Source organism: Lemur catta, chromosome 6 (genome assembly GCF_020740605.2).
Source record: "Lemur catta isolate mLemCat1 chromosome 6, mLemCat1.pri, whole genome shotgun sequence".
NCBI lineage: Eukaryota > Metazoa > Chordata > Mammalia > Primates > Lemuridae > Lemur > Lemur catta.
In genome coordinates this window covers 96,635,244-96,645,547 of record NC_059133.1, presented here as the reverse complement: position 1 = coordinate 96,645,547, position 10,304 = coordinate 96,635,244, and positions in this window count along the sequence as shown.

Genomic DNA, 10,304 nt, shown 5'->3' with positions numbered 1-10,304 from the left:
ATCTGCCCGACACCCGATTAATGTCATTCCTAAACGTGCTCTTAGGTGATGATCAGTGAAACCAATTTGATGGTGAGTACATGTGGTGCTTATTTTTCCATTCTTGGGATACTTCACTTAATAGAATGGGTTCCAGCTCTATGCAGGAAAATACAAGAAGTGCTATATCACCATTGTTTCTTATAGCTGAGTAATACTCCATTGTATACATATACTACATTTTATTAATCCACTCATGTATTGATGGGCACTTGGGTTGTTTCCCCATCTGCAATTTGCTCTTTTTTGCTCAGTATTTATTAGTGAGATTCATCCATGAGATATGCATAGCTCTAGTTAATCCACTTTAACTGCCGTGTAATATGATATTCGAATATATAAATGCATTACGTTTAGGAAATTTAGGTTATTTTTTATTTTTTTCTCTTATAAACAATGCTTCTATAAATATTTTTGCAAACATCTCCTGGGGCACCTGTGCAAACTTTTCTCTATACCTAAGACGGAATTGCTGGGACATCAGATATATGTCTTTGCCTTTTTGGTATATTGCCAAATTGCCCTCCAAAGCATTTATACCAACATACACTCCAGACAGGTGTTTGGGGGCTCCTTAGGTTCCACATCCTTGCCAGCACTTGGTGTCAGACTTTTGATAGCCCTGGCTCATCTGTCATCAGATTTTTCTCTCTAGCCTTTCATCTTTACCATCATAAAAATGCATTGGCCAAACACCTGTTTATATGTGTTGGACTGTCACACGATTGAGTACCCCACCCAAGCCCTGCTCCCTAGGGGTGCAGTCTGACCCAGACAGCTCCAAGGCACATGCACATCAGACAAACCAGATGTCCACTGAGCTTCTGTGGACCAAGCCTCTTTGAGGCACTTTCATGCCCACTGAAATTGTATGAGGAAGTTTTGTGTCATGAGCCCCATTTACAGCTAAGGAAGGTGTTATGGGTTAAATTGTGCCCCCACACAATTCTTATGTTAAAGTCTTAATCCCCAGTGCCTGAGAATATGATCTTATTTGGAGATAGGATGTTTACAGATATAATCAAGTTAAGATGAGGTCATTAGTATGAGCCCTAATCCAATTCCGTGTTCTTATTAAAAGGAGAAATTCAGACACAGAGAGAAATGCACACAGGGAGAACATCATGTGAACGTAAAGGCTGAGATTGAGGTGATGCATCTACAAGCCAAGGAACATCTAAGATTACCAGCAAACCACCAGCAGCGAGGAGAGGCATGACACGGATCGTTCCTCACAGCCCTCAGAAAGAACCAACACTGCCAACACCTTGCCCTCGGACTTCCAGCTTCTAGAACTGTGAGACAATAAATTTCTATTGGTTTAGCCACCCAAGTTTGTGGTAATACTTTGTAATGGCAGCCCAGGAACCACTACATTAAGTCTTAAGGTACTTCCCCAAAATTCAGTTATTGTGTAGCCGAGCCAGATATCAAACCGTTGTGTTCTGTCTCCCAAGTCCTGCTCAATTTCCACTGTACCAAAAGGAGAATACTGACAGAAATGACATGGAAAGAAACCAAACCATACTATGATTCCATTTATCAAGATTTGTCCCACCCAGATCCAGGCTTCATCTAGGCTTGGCTTTTGTGGAATTTTCCAGCTCCCTCCCACGTCTTGACATCCATTCTACCACGTTTGCCTGGGATAGAGGTCAAAGAGGATCCACTGACATGCTGAGCAGGGGTCCTGCAGGTGTTCCGACAGGACTGCCCGTATGCATCAACAGGTCAGCGGTGCCACGCACAGTGTGATGCTGGGCAGGGCCTGGGGCTGAAAAGCGTCTCCTCCAACTTACTTTATTCTTAGCAATTGATTTCTTAGATTTGAAAATTCTCCAACATCTTCAAGAGTCCTTTATTAATTCACCCTTTGGAGGAGTAATGCTGCGTTATCAATTAGTGAGAGTAAGACAGCTCCAGGGCACTTTGCAAAGTTGCCTTGAGCCAGCCTGACAACAGGGACAGGCTTGTCTCAGGACCTCCAGTGAGCTCAGGTCCACGCCCCGCACCCCAGGGAAGAGTAAATGTGCCTGTGGAATAGAATGGAGACTTTGGAGTTGAGGGTTTGGATGGGGCGAGGTTGGGGATATCAGCTGCTCTTTTCTAGCTGGACAGATAAGGCCTTTGTTGCCTGGCCCTGGGAGCCACTCATGCTCAGGAAATGCCATTCTCTGGAACGTAGCTGTGGGACAGGAGTAGAGCTGGTGTCTTTGTTCTGTGACCCTAACTAATACTGTCTCACTACCATCTCGGGGTGGGACTCAGGTGAAGAGAATCACTTTTGCCTTTTTGTGTTCCTTTGTTTCTTCCTTTGTAAATACAGGTGTGGTGTCTGTCCTTCCTCCAAACTGCATGGAGAATGGGAATGTTCTGGCAATACAAAGCTCTGAGATCTTCTTTCTGAGGAGCTGAATAAATCCCTTTGATATGATGGTGGAGAACGCCAGGGACAGTTCCGAGACCAGGTTGTGTCCTCCACTGGGTTGCCTGTACCATCGCAGTAGCTCACCTCACTTTCCTCCCCTCATCATTTTTTTGACTTAACAGTTACAGAATTCAAAAACCCAATTTTTTAACAAGGAATAATTACATTGATTTCCAATGATGAGACATAGCGGGGAGAAACCTCCAGGAACACTATTCAGAAAGATTAAATTATTCAGCACTCGTTCTCCTCTGAATGAAGTTTCCTTTTATTCAGAAAAAAAAAAATTACTGAGCCAGGCATGGTGGTGTGTGCCTATGGTCCCAGCTGCTCAGGAGGCCAACAGGGGAGGATCACTTGAGCTCAGGATTTTGAGGTTGCAGTGAGCTATGATTGTGCCACTGCTTTCCAGCCTGGGCAACAAGAAAAAAAAATTAGTTTTGAAAAGTTTTTAAATTAGTATATATAGGTACATGTATATATTTAAGGCTACTCAAGTAAAGCAGTGGGAGTGGAGAAGGAACAAAGGAATCTGTAACTGGTTGTGATCAGTTAGTTGCAAACACCCCTGCACTCAGACCAGCCAGGAAAAAAATTTATCAAGCACCTACCATGTGCCTAACACTGAGCTAGGCCCTGCGTACGCAAGGGTGAGCTGGATGACATCCCTTCCCTCATGGAGTTCACGTTCTATGGGGAGGGCAGACAATGGACTAAATTAATAATGCCAGGTGGTGGTAAGTGCTGAAGAAAAATAAAGCAGAGTAAGAGGATAGACAGTGATGGAAGTGGGGCCAGGCATGGTGGCTCACACCTGTAATCCTAGCACTCTGGGAGGCTGAGGCAGGAGGACTGCTTGAGGTCAGGAGTTTGAGTCCAGCCTGAGCAAGAACGAGACCCTGTCTCTACAAAAAATAGAATAATTAGCTGGGCACAGTGGGGTGCCCCTGTAGTCCCAGCTACTTGGGAAGCTGAGGCAGGAGGATGGCTTGAGCCCAGGAGTTTGAGGCTGCAGTGAGCCATGATGATGCCACTGCACTCCAGACCAGGCAATAGAGCGAGACCCTGTCTCAAAAAAAAAAAAAAAGAGAGAGAGTGATGGAGGTGGGCTGAGGGGAGTGGCTCCTTTAGAGAAGATGACATTGATGCAGAGATCATTGTGGAGAAGGTGGTGCAGATCCCCAGGCAGAGGGGAGAGTGCAGGTGAGACAGGCTATGCTAGGCCAGCCTGTATGTCCCCACATCCCACCCCGGACATGCAGAGGGCCAGCTCCTCCTGTGGCTGGTCACTCACACCAGCAAGACTGGCTAGGGCACAGAGCATTCCCTCTTGCTATGGGAAGAACAGGGCTAGCCTGTCTACACCAGCATGGAACACATTTCCTCACTGCCCTTGGCCCAGTGCTCTCACTACTGAATCTGACAGACCTGCAGGAGTTTGGGTTTCGTCTGCAGAACAGAGAACATGGAACACTGGAGCATGTTCTAAGACTCACCAGAGGGCTGTCACCAGAGGGCTATGGGTATGTGTTTCTAGCAATGACGATGCCTGAGAACGGCTCAAGAGTTAAGATTTCCTTGGCCTTGCAGCATCTTAGGGCCTCAGGCTTGAAGGGCTTCTAAAAAACTTTCTGCCTTTAGATAGAACCAGGCTACATCTTGTGTTTGCCATCGGGTGTCGGACAATTATCAGTGATTCTACACTTGTGCTGTTGGATGAAATAGCCACTAGCCACGTATGGTTATTGGGCCCTTGAGATGCGGCTGGTCTGAACTGAGATGTGCTATGAGTACAAAATACACATTGGATTTCGAAAACAATATGAAAATCAATATGAAACATCTAATTATTTCCAAATTGGATACACTGTTTTATATTGATAATATTTTGGATCTATTGGGTTAAACAAAATACATTAGAAAAATAACAAAGCAGGGTGCCGCAGACAGAGCCAGGTGCCATGGCTCACATCTGTAATCCCAGAGACCCAGCAGGCTGAGGCAGGAGGATCACCTGAGGCCAGGAGTTCAAGGTTACAGTGAGCCATGATTGTGCCACAGCACTCCAGGCTGGGAGACAGAGCAAGACCCTGTTTCTAAAAAATAAAAACAAAAATAAATTTAAAAAATACATTATAAAACCTAATTTCACCTGTTTCTTTTTACTGTTTTAATGTGACAACTGAAAAAAAAAGAAATTACATATATGGCTCCATTTTATTTCTATCGGAAACCAGGTCTCAATGGGTTTCACAGCTCCTTTCCCCTAACCTGATATGATGTACTCTAGCATCTCTCAGCGCTATCAGCAAGTTCTTCCTTATATCTGATCTAAATCCCTACAGCTATATTCAAGCCCTTGCCTCTTGTTCAGGTCTCAGTAAAGATAGAGATTAATTGTATCCCACCATCCTTGCGAAAGCCTTTAGTGCCTTTAAATATCCTTACGTCTTTTCTTCTCAGTGTTCGTTCCTCAGGGGTGAATAGTGCCACTTCTTACCCCTGCTGGTAGGGATGGGGAGAAGGGCTCATCTGGCCCAGTGAAATCACCCGGCCCAGTGTTGTGCCACATAAGGAAATTCCCAGAATGTTCTTGATAGAATGGGTTATTCAGAGCTAGACAAACAGCTCCCTTGAGCCCACGGAGGGTTAAGGGCAGCCAGTTCTATTTCAGGCTTTCTCCTCTGGGCCTGTCAGATCTGCTGAAGATAGAAATGAAGTTGTTTTCCAGAATTCTCCTGTCTGGCAAGGGCCCCAGAAACCCTGTGCCAGTTTTGAAATTTATTACCAAAAGAGGACACCCCCTGACTGCCACCCCAAAAAGGTAGATCTTCTAAAGACTACCAGGCTAGGACATTTATATTTGTGACATTGGGATGATTCTCTTATTTTACGGATGGCAAAAACCAAGGCACAGAACGGTCAAGTGGTTTTGTCTCTATTGATGACAGCAGCCAGAGCATGGGATATGGAACTCAGAAGCTTGATTAAAAATTCTGGCTGGGTATGGTGGCTCGGGCTGGGCTCATGCCTGTAATCCGAGCGCTTTAGGAGGCCGATGTGGGAGGATGGCTTGAGGCCAGGAGTATGAGACCAGCATGGGCAACATAGCAAGACCTCACCTCTACAAAAAATAAATAAAATTAGCCAGGCGTGGTGGTGCATGCCTGTAGTCCCAGCTACTCGGGAGGCTGAGGGAGGATCACTTGAGCACAGGAGTGTGAGGCTGTTGTGAGCTATGATTGTGCCACTGCACTCCAGGCTGGGTGAAAAAACCCAATTCTAACCCTGTCATTTACTAACTGGGTGACCTTGGGTGAAGTGCTTAATCTTTTGGCATCTATTTCTTTTATCCGTAAAACTGAAATAACACATAGAGTTGGCTTGAAGTGTTTGGGGTTTTTTGTTTTAGAGACAGGGTCTCACTCTGTTCCCCAGGCTGGTCTCGAACTCTTGGCCTCAAACGATCCTCCTGCCTCAGCCTCCCCAAGTGCTGGGATATTACAGGCATGAGCCCCAAACCTGGCCAAGTTGATGTGAAGTTTAAATGAGAGGCAGAATAGCAAAGAATAGTAAATTTTATGCCTCAGTTTACCTTATCTCTAAAATAGAGGTCGTAACAGGACCTACCTGATAAGTGTTGTAGAATTGAATGGGTTGATTCATGTAAATCTCTCACTGACATGCAGTAAGTGCTGAGCAAATGTGTGCTGTTATTTGGGAACTGTGTACATACACACATACATGCGCCCACATACCTGTACACACATGTACATACACACTCACACTTAGGTGCGGCTCCTCTTTGCTCTAGTACTACAACAGGATTAGTTGTCTATCACATTGTTTCTCACACTATTTTATAATTGTTACTTGTCCATCTTCCCACTGGCCCCTAAGATTTATAAGGGCAGGGCCCTTTTGTTCTCTTCTCTCTCTTATTACACTAAGTTTGTGGAATGAATTTTCAGCAGGACACTCCAGGGGGAATTGAGTATCCCAATCACCCTAGGGGTGAAACACCAGAGCGGCCTGAGGCGCTCCCCACCTGATACTTGCAGTCGCAGAACCCACCTGATGCCATGGGCCACGCTCAGGACGCCTTCCTGCTCTCGCTCCTTTTTCTTGCTCCCTGTGACTTACCTGCCAGGCCCTCTCCTGCCCTGGGCTCTGTACCCCACTCCTAACCGTGCAAGTGCCCTCAGAAGTCTGGCAACATTGCCCAGGTCCTTCCAAACGTTCTGGGCCTCTGGGCTCCAGCAAAGACTCCCGCCTCGCCTTTGCTCCGGCCTCAGCATTTCTCTCCCTCCCTCTCTGTGCCCCTCTGTTTCCCCTCCTTCCTGCCTAAGCTTTGCGCCTGCACTCGGCCCCCACAGCTTCCAGCACTCCCTGGCCCCGACCATCCCTCAGGCTCCTAGCAGGTCAGGAACCTGAACTTGCATCGGCAGCCTAGTTCAGGAGACCTGGATCTGGCTTGGGGAAGGAGAGGCGGTAGAAGGGGAGGTGTTGGCCCAGAAGTGGCTCTGGAGGTTTCTGTGGTGGGTTTAACTAACACCCAGGAAGCTGGGGGCATTCAGCAGGGCACAAGGTGTTCTGGGGAGTGCTGGGTATGTGGGGGGATGGGATGTCCATCTCTCCATCTCTGCTCCGCTCTCAGATCTGCCCTCCAACTGTGGTGAGAGAGTGGGTCTCTAGTGCAGGCCCAGGTTATAGAAATCCCCACTCCACCCCACCAAAAGCTTTCAGGACCTTCAGATTCATTAGTGCACAGGGGTGGGAGCTGGGGGCTGTTCACAGTTGCCAGCCAGGTGTATGCAGGTGAGCTGGGGCTTGCCTTTTAGGGTCCCCAGGCCCAGGAAGACGTATGCTTGTTATTGCTGTCCCCAGCTCTCCACGGCCTGCTGGAGCCTGGGAACCTCAGGAGCCTTGCTTCTCATCTCTGGCTAGCTGATGGACAAGAGGCTGCCCCAGAGAGCAGGGTTGGAAGGGGTTGGGTGGGGGTGGATGCCCTGACTTGAGGCTGGGAGCCCTGAGAGGGCTGGGGTCTGTGGGGGCAGGAGTCTGTGTGAGCGCAGCGCCCCCCAGCTAAGGCCAGAGAGTAGGCAGCTTGCTGTCAATACTTCCGGTGGCTTCCTTCCTCCCCCCACCCCAAATCTTCATGCCAGGGCCTCTCATGGTGAGGTGGCAAGTACTCTGGGAAGCAGGATGACAACACAGGCCCTGGAGTCCCAGATCCCAACCCGCCGCCTGTTGTCCCACCAGGAGGGTGGGATGCCTGGCTTTGTGGTCAGAGCAGGTCACTGTATCAGGGGACTTGACTTTGCCCATCTAAAACCTGAGCACGTTAGACTTGTTTTGTTTTTTTTTCCCACCTTGGAAGAACACACCGGCTAGACTTGTTTTCTAATAGTCTGCCCAGTTCTGATATTTTTGGGTCCTGCGTAAAGGGAACCCCTCTTTTCCACCATCACTCCTAACCCAGAGTGGGGAGAGTGGCACCTTCCGCCCAGGCCCCTGTGCACTCAGGGTTTCCCCTCCCCCCGGGCCCGCCACGCACCGGGCAGGGGCAGCGAGGACCGTGGGACACAGCTGTGGATTTGGAGCTGGAAGGAAAGCGGGAAACTCCACACAAGTTCTCCTATTCCTATGTGTGATATAATTATTTTTAATTTAGATGCAATGCACATAAAATTTACTGGGTTATATATATATTTTTTGGTCTCACTATGTTACCAGGCTGGTCTCCAGTTCCTGGGCTCAAATGACGCCCCCTCCTCACAACACTGCTCCTGGCCCAAATTTACCATCTTAAAGTGTACAATTCAGTGCCATTTAGTTCATTCATAATGTTGTGCAACCACTGCCCCATCTAGTTCTGAAATGTTTTTAATTCCCCCTCCTCCAGCTCCTGGTAACCACAGTTTACCTTCCAGCTCTGTGGGCTTGCCCAGTCTAGGTGTTTCACGTAAACGCAGGCATACAACACGCGGCCCTTGTGTTTGCCTTCTTTCACTCAGCACAATGTTTGCAAGGTTCACCCACGCCAAAGCGTGTCAGCACTGTATTCTTTTTTTTTGAGACAGCCTCTCTCTGTTTCCCTGGGCTACAATGCTGTGGCGTCAGCCTGGCTTGCAGTAACCTCCAACTCCTGGGCTCAAGCAATCCTCCTGCCTCAGCCTCCCGAGTAGCTGGGACTACAGGCATGCGCCACCATGCCCAGCTAATTTTTTCTATATATATTTTTAGCTGTCCAGATAATTTCTTTCTATTTTTAGTAGAGATGGGGCCTCGCTCTTACTCAGACTGGTCTCGAACTCCTGACCTCAAGCAGACCTCCTGCCTCGGCCTCCCAGAGTGCTAGGATTACAGGCGTGAGCCACCGTGCCAGGCCAGTACTTTATTCTTTTTAAAAAATTTGACTGTGGTAAAATATACATATCATAAAATTTACCATTTTAACCATTTGTAAGTATACAAATTGGTGGCATTTAGTGTTAACCATCACCATTATCTATTTTCAGAACTTTTTCATCATTATTTGCAACAGAAACTCCGTACCCATTAAACAACTCCCCACACCCCCTAAACCCCTGGCAGCCTCTAATCTACCTTCTGTCTCTATGAATCTGCCTTTTCTAAGCACCTAGAACAAGTGGAATCATACCATATATGGCATTTTGCGTCTGGCTCAGCATGTTTTCTAGTTTCACCCGCATTAAGCGTCTGTCAGCACTCCATTCCTTTTCATGCTGAATAACATTCCATCCAGTCACTATTTGTATTCTAAGAACAATGATTGATAGCTTCATTTATGGGGGGCCGACAACGTGCCGGACACTTTGCAGTTACTTCACTTATTTTATTTATTCCACTTATTTATAACCTAGTGACCTAGTGGCTCCTGTTGTACAGATGAGGAACCTCAAGGCCAGAGGGGAACAGGGACCTTCCCGAAGGTCACAGAGCTGGCTAGTGGTTAAACCAGCGCCAGAACCCTGTGTTGTGTGGAGTCACAGGGGCCTGTGGGGCTTGAGAAAAGTGGAGACAAAGAGAGCCATGGGCAGGAAGCCAAGAGAAGGCCAGCTGGCGCAGACTACCGCCGTGGGGACATGACGGGGCAGGAGGAGGTGAGGGAGGGCCCCCACCATACTTCTCCCCGCCACCCCCATCTCCACCCCAGCCAGGGTCAGCACCGTCTGACGATGGCATTTGCCTGCCTGCACTTTAGGCCATGTTTTGGACTTCCCCATAGCAAAAGCTGAGGTGTCTGGAATCACCTGCAGCACGAGCCCAAGGCCCTAGGGGAATGCCTGGGCCTGGCCACCCTTTTACCTTGAATCCCCGAGTTGTTCCACTCCTGCTCCTCTGCCGAGGCCAGGCTAGCCTTCCTTGGCCTGACTCTCCCACACTCCAGCACAGCCTGACCCGACCTGTCCTCCCCCAAACCCGGCGTGGGGACGAGCAACCAAGCAGAGCTATACCTGGCCTTCGTCCAGAGGTCAAATGGTCCAGGGAGCGTGTGGGATGGAGGTTATTTTTGCCAAAGAGGCTTTCTGTACCCAGACTCATTCCAGATGGGTTACCAGAATGGAGGTAGCTTCTTACCCACGTTTCTCACAGTGCCTCTTCCCCACCACACACGCACACTCACACACACACTCACCTTCTTTCTCCCCACGCTTCCTCCCCTCCTTTGGAACTGGAACCCTCTCTGTTCTCTCTACTCTGCCCACCCTCCCTGCCCCAGTCCTTCCACCTGCTGTGAGCGGCCTCCAAGGAAGACATAACAATTTAGAGTTTCAGTAGCATCTCCAGGAGCCTGGGGTACAGAGCTGGC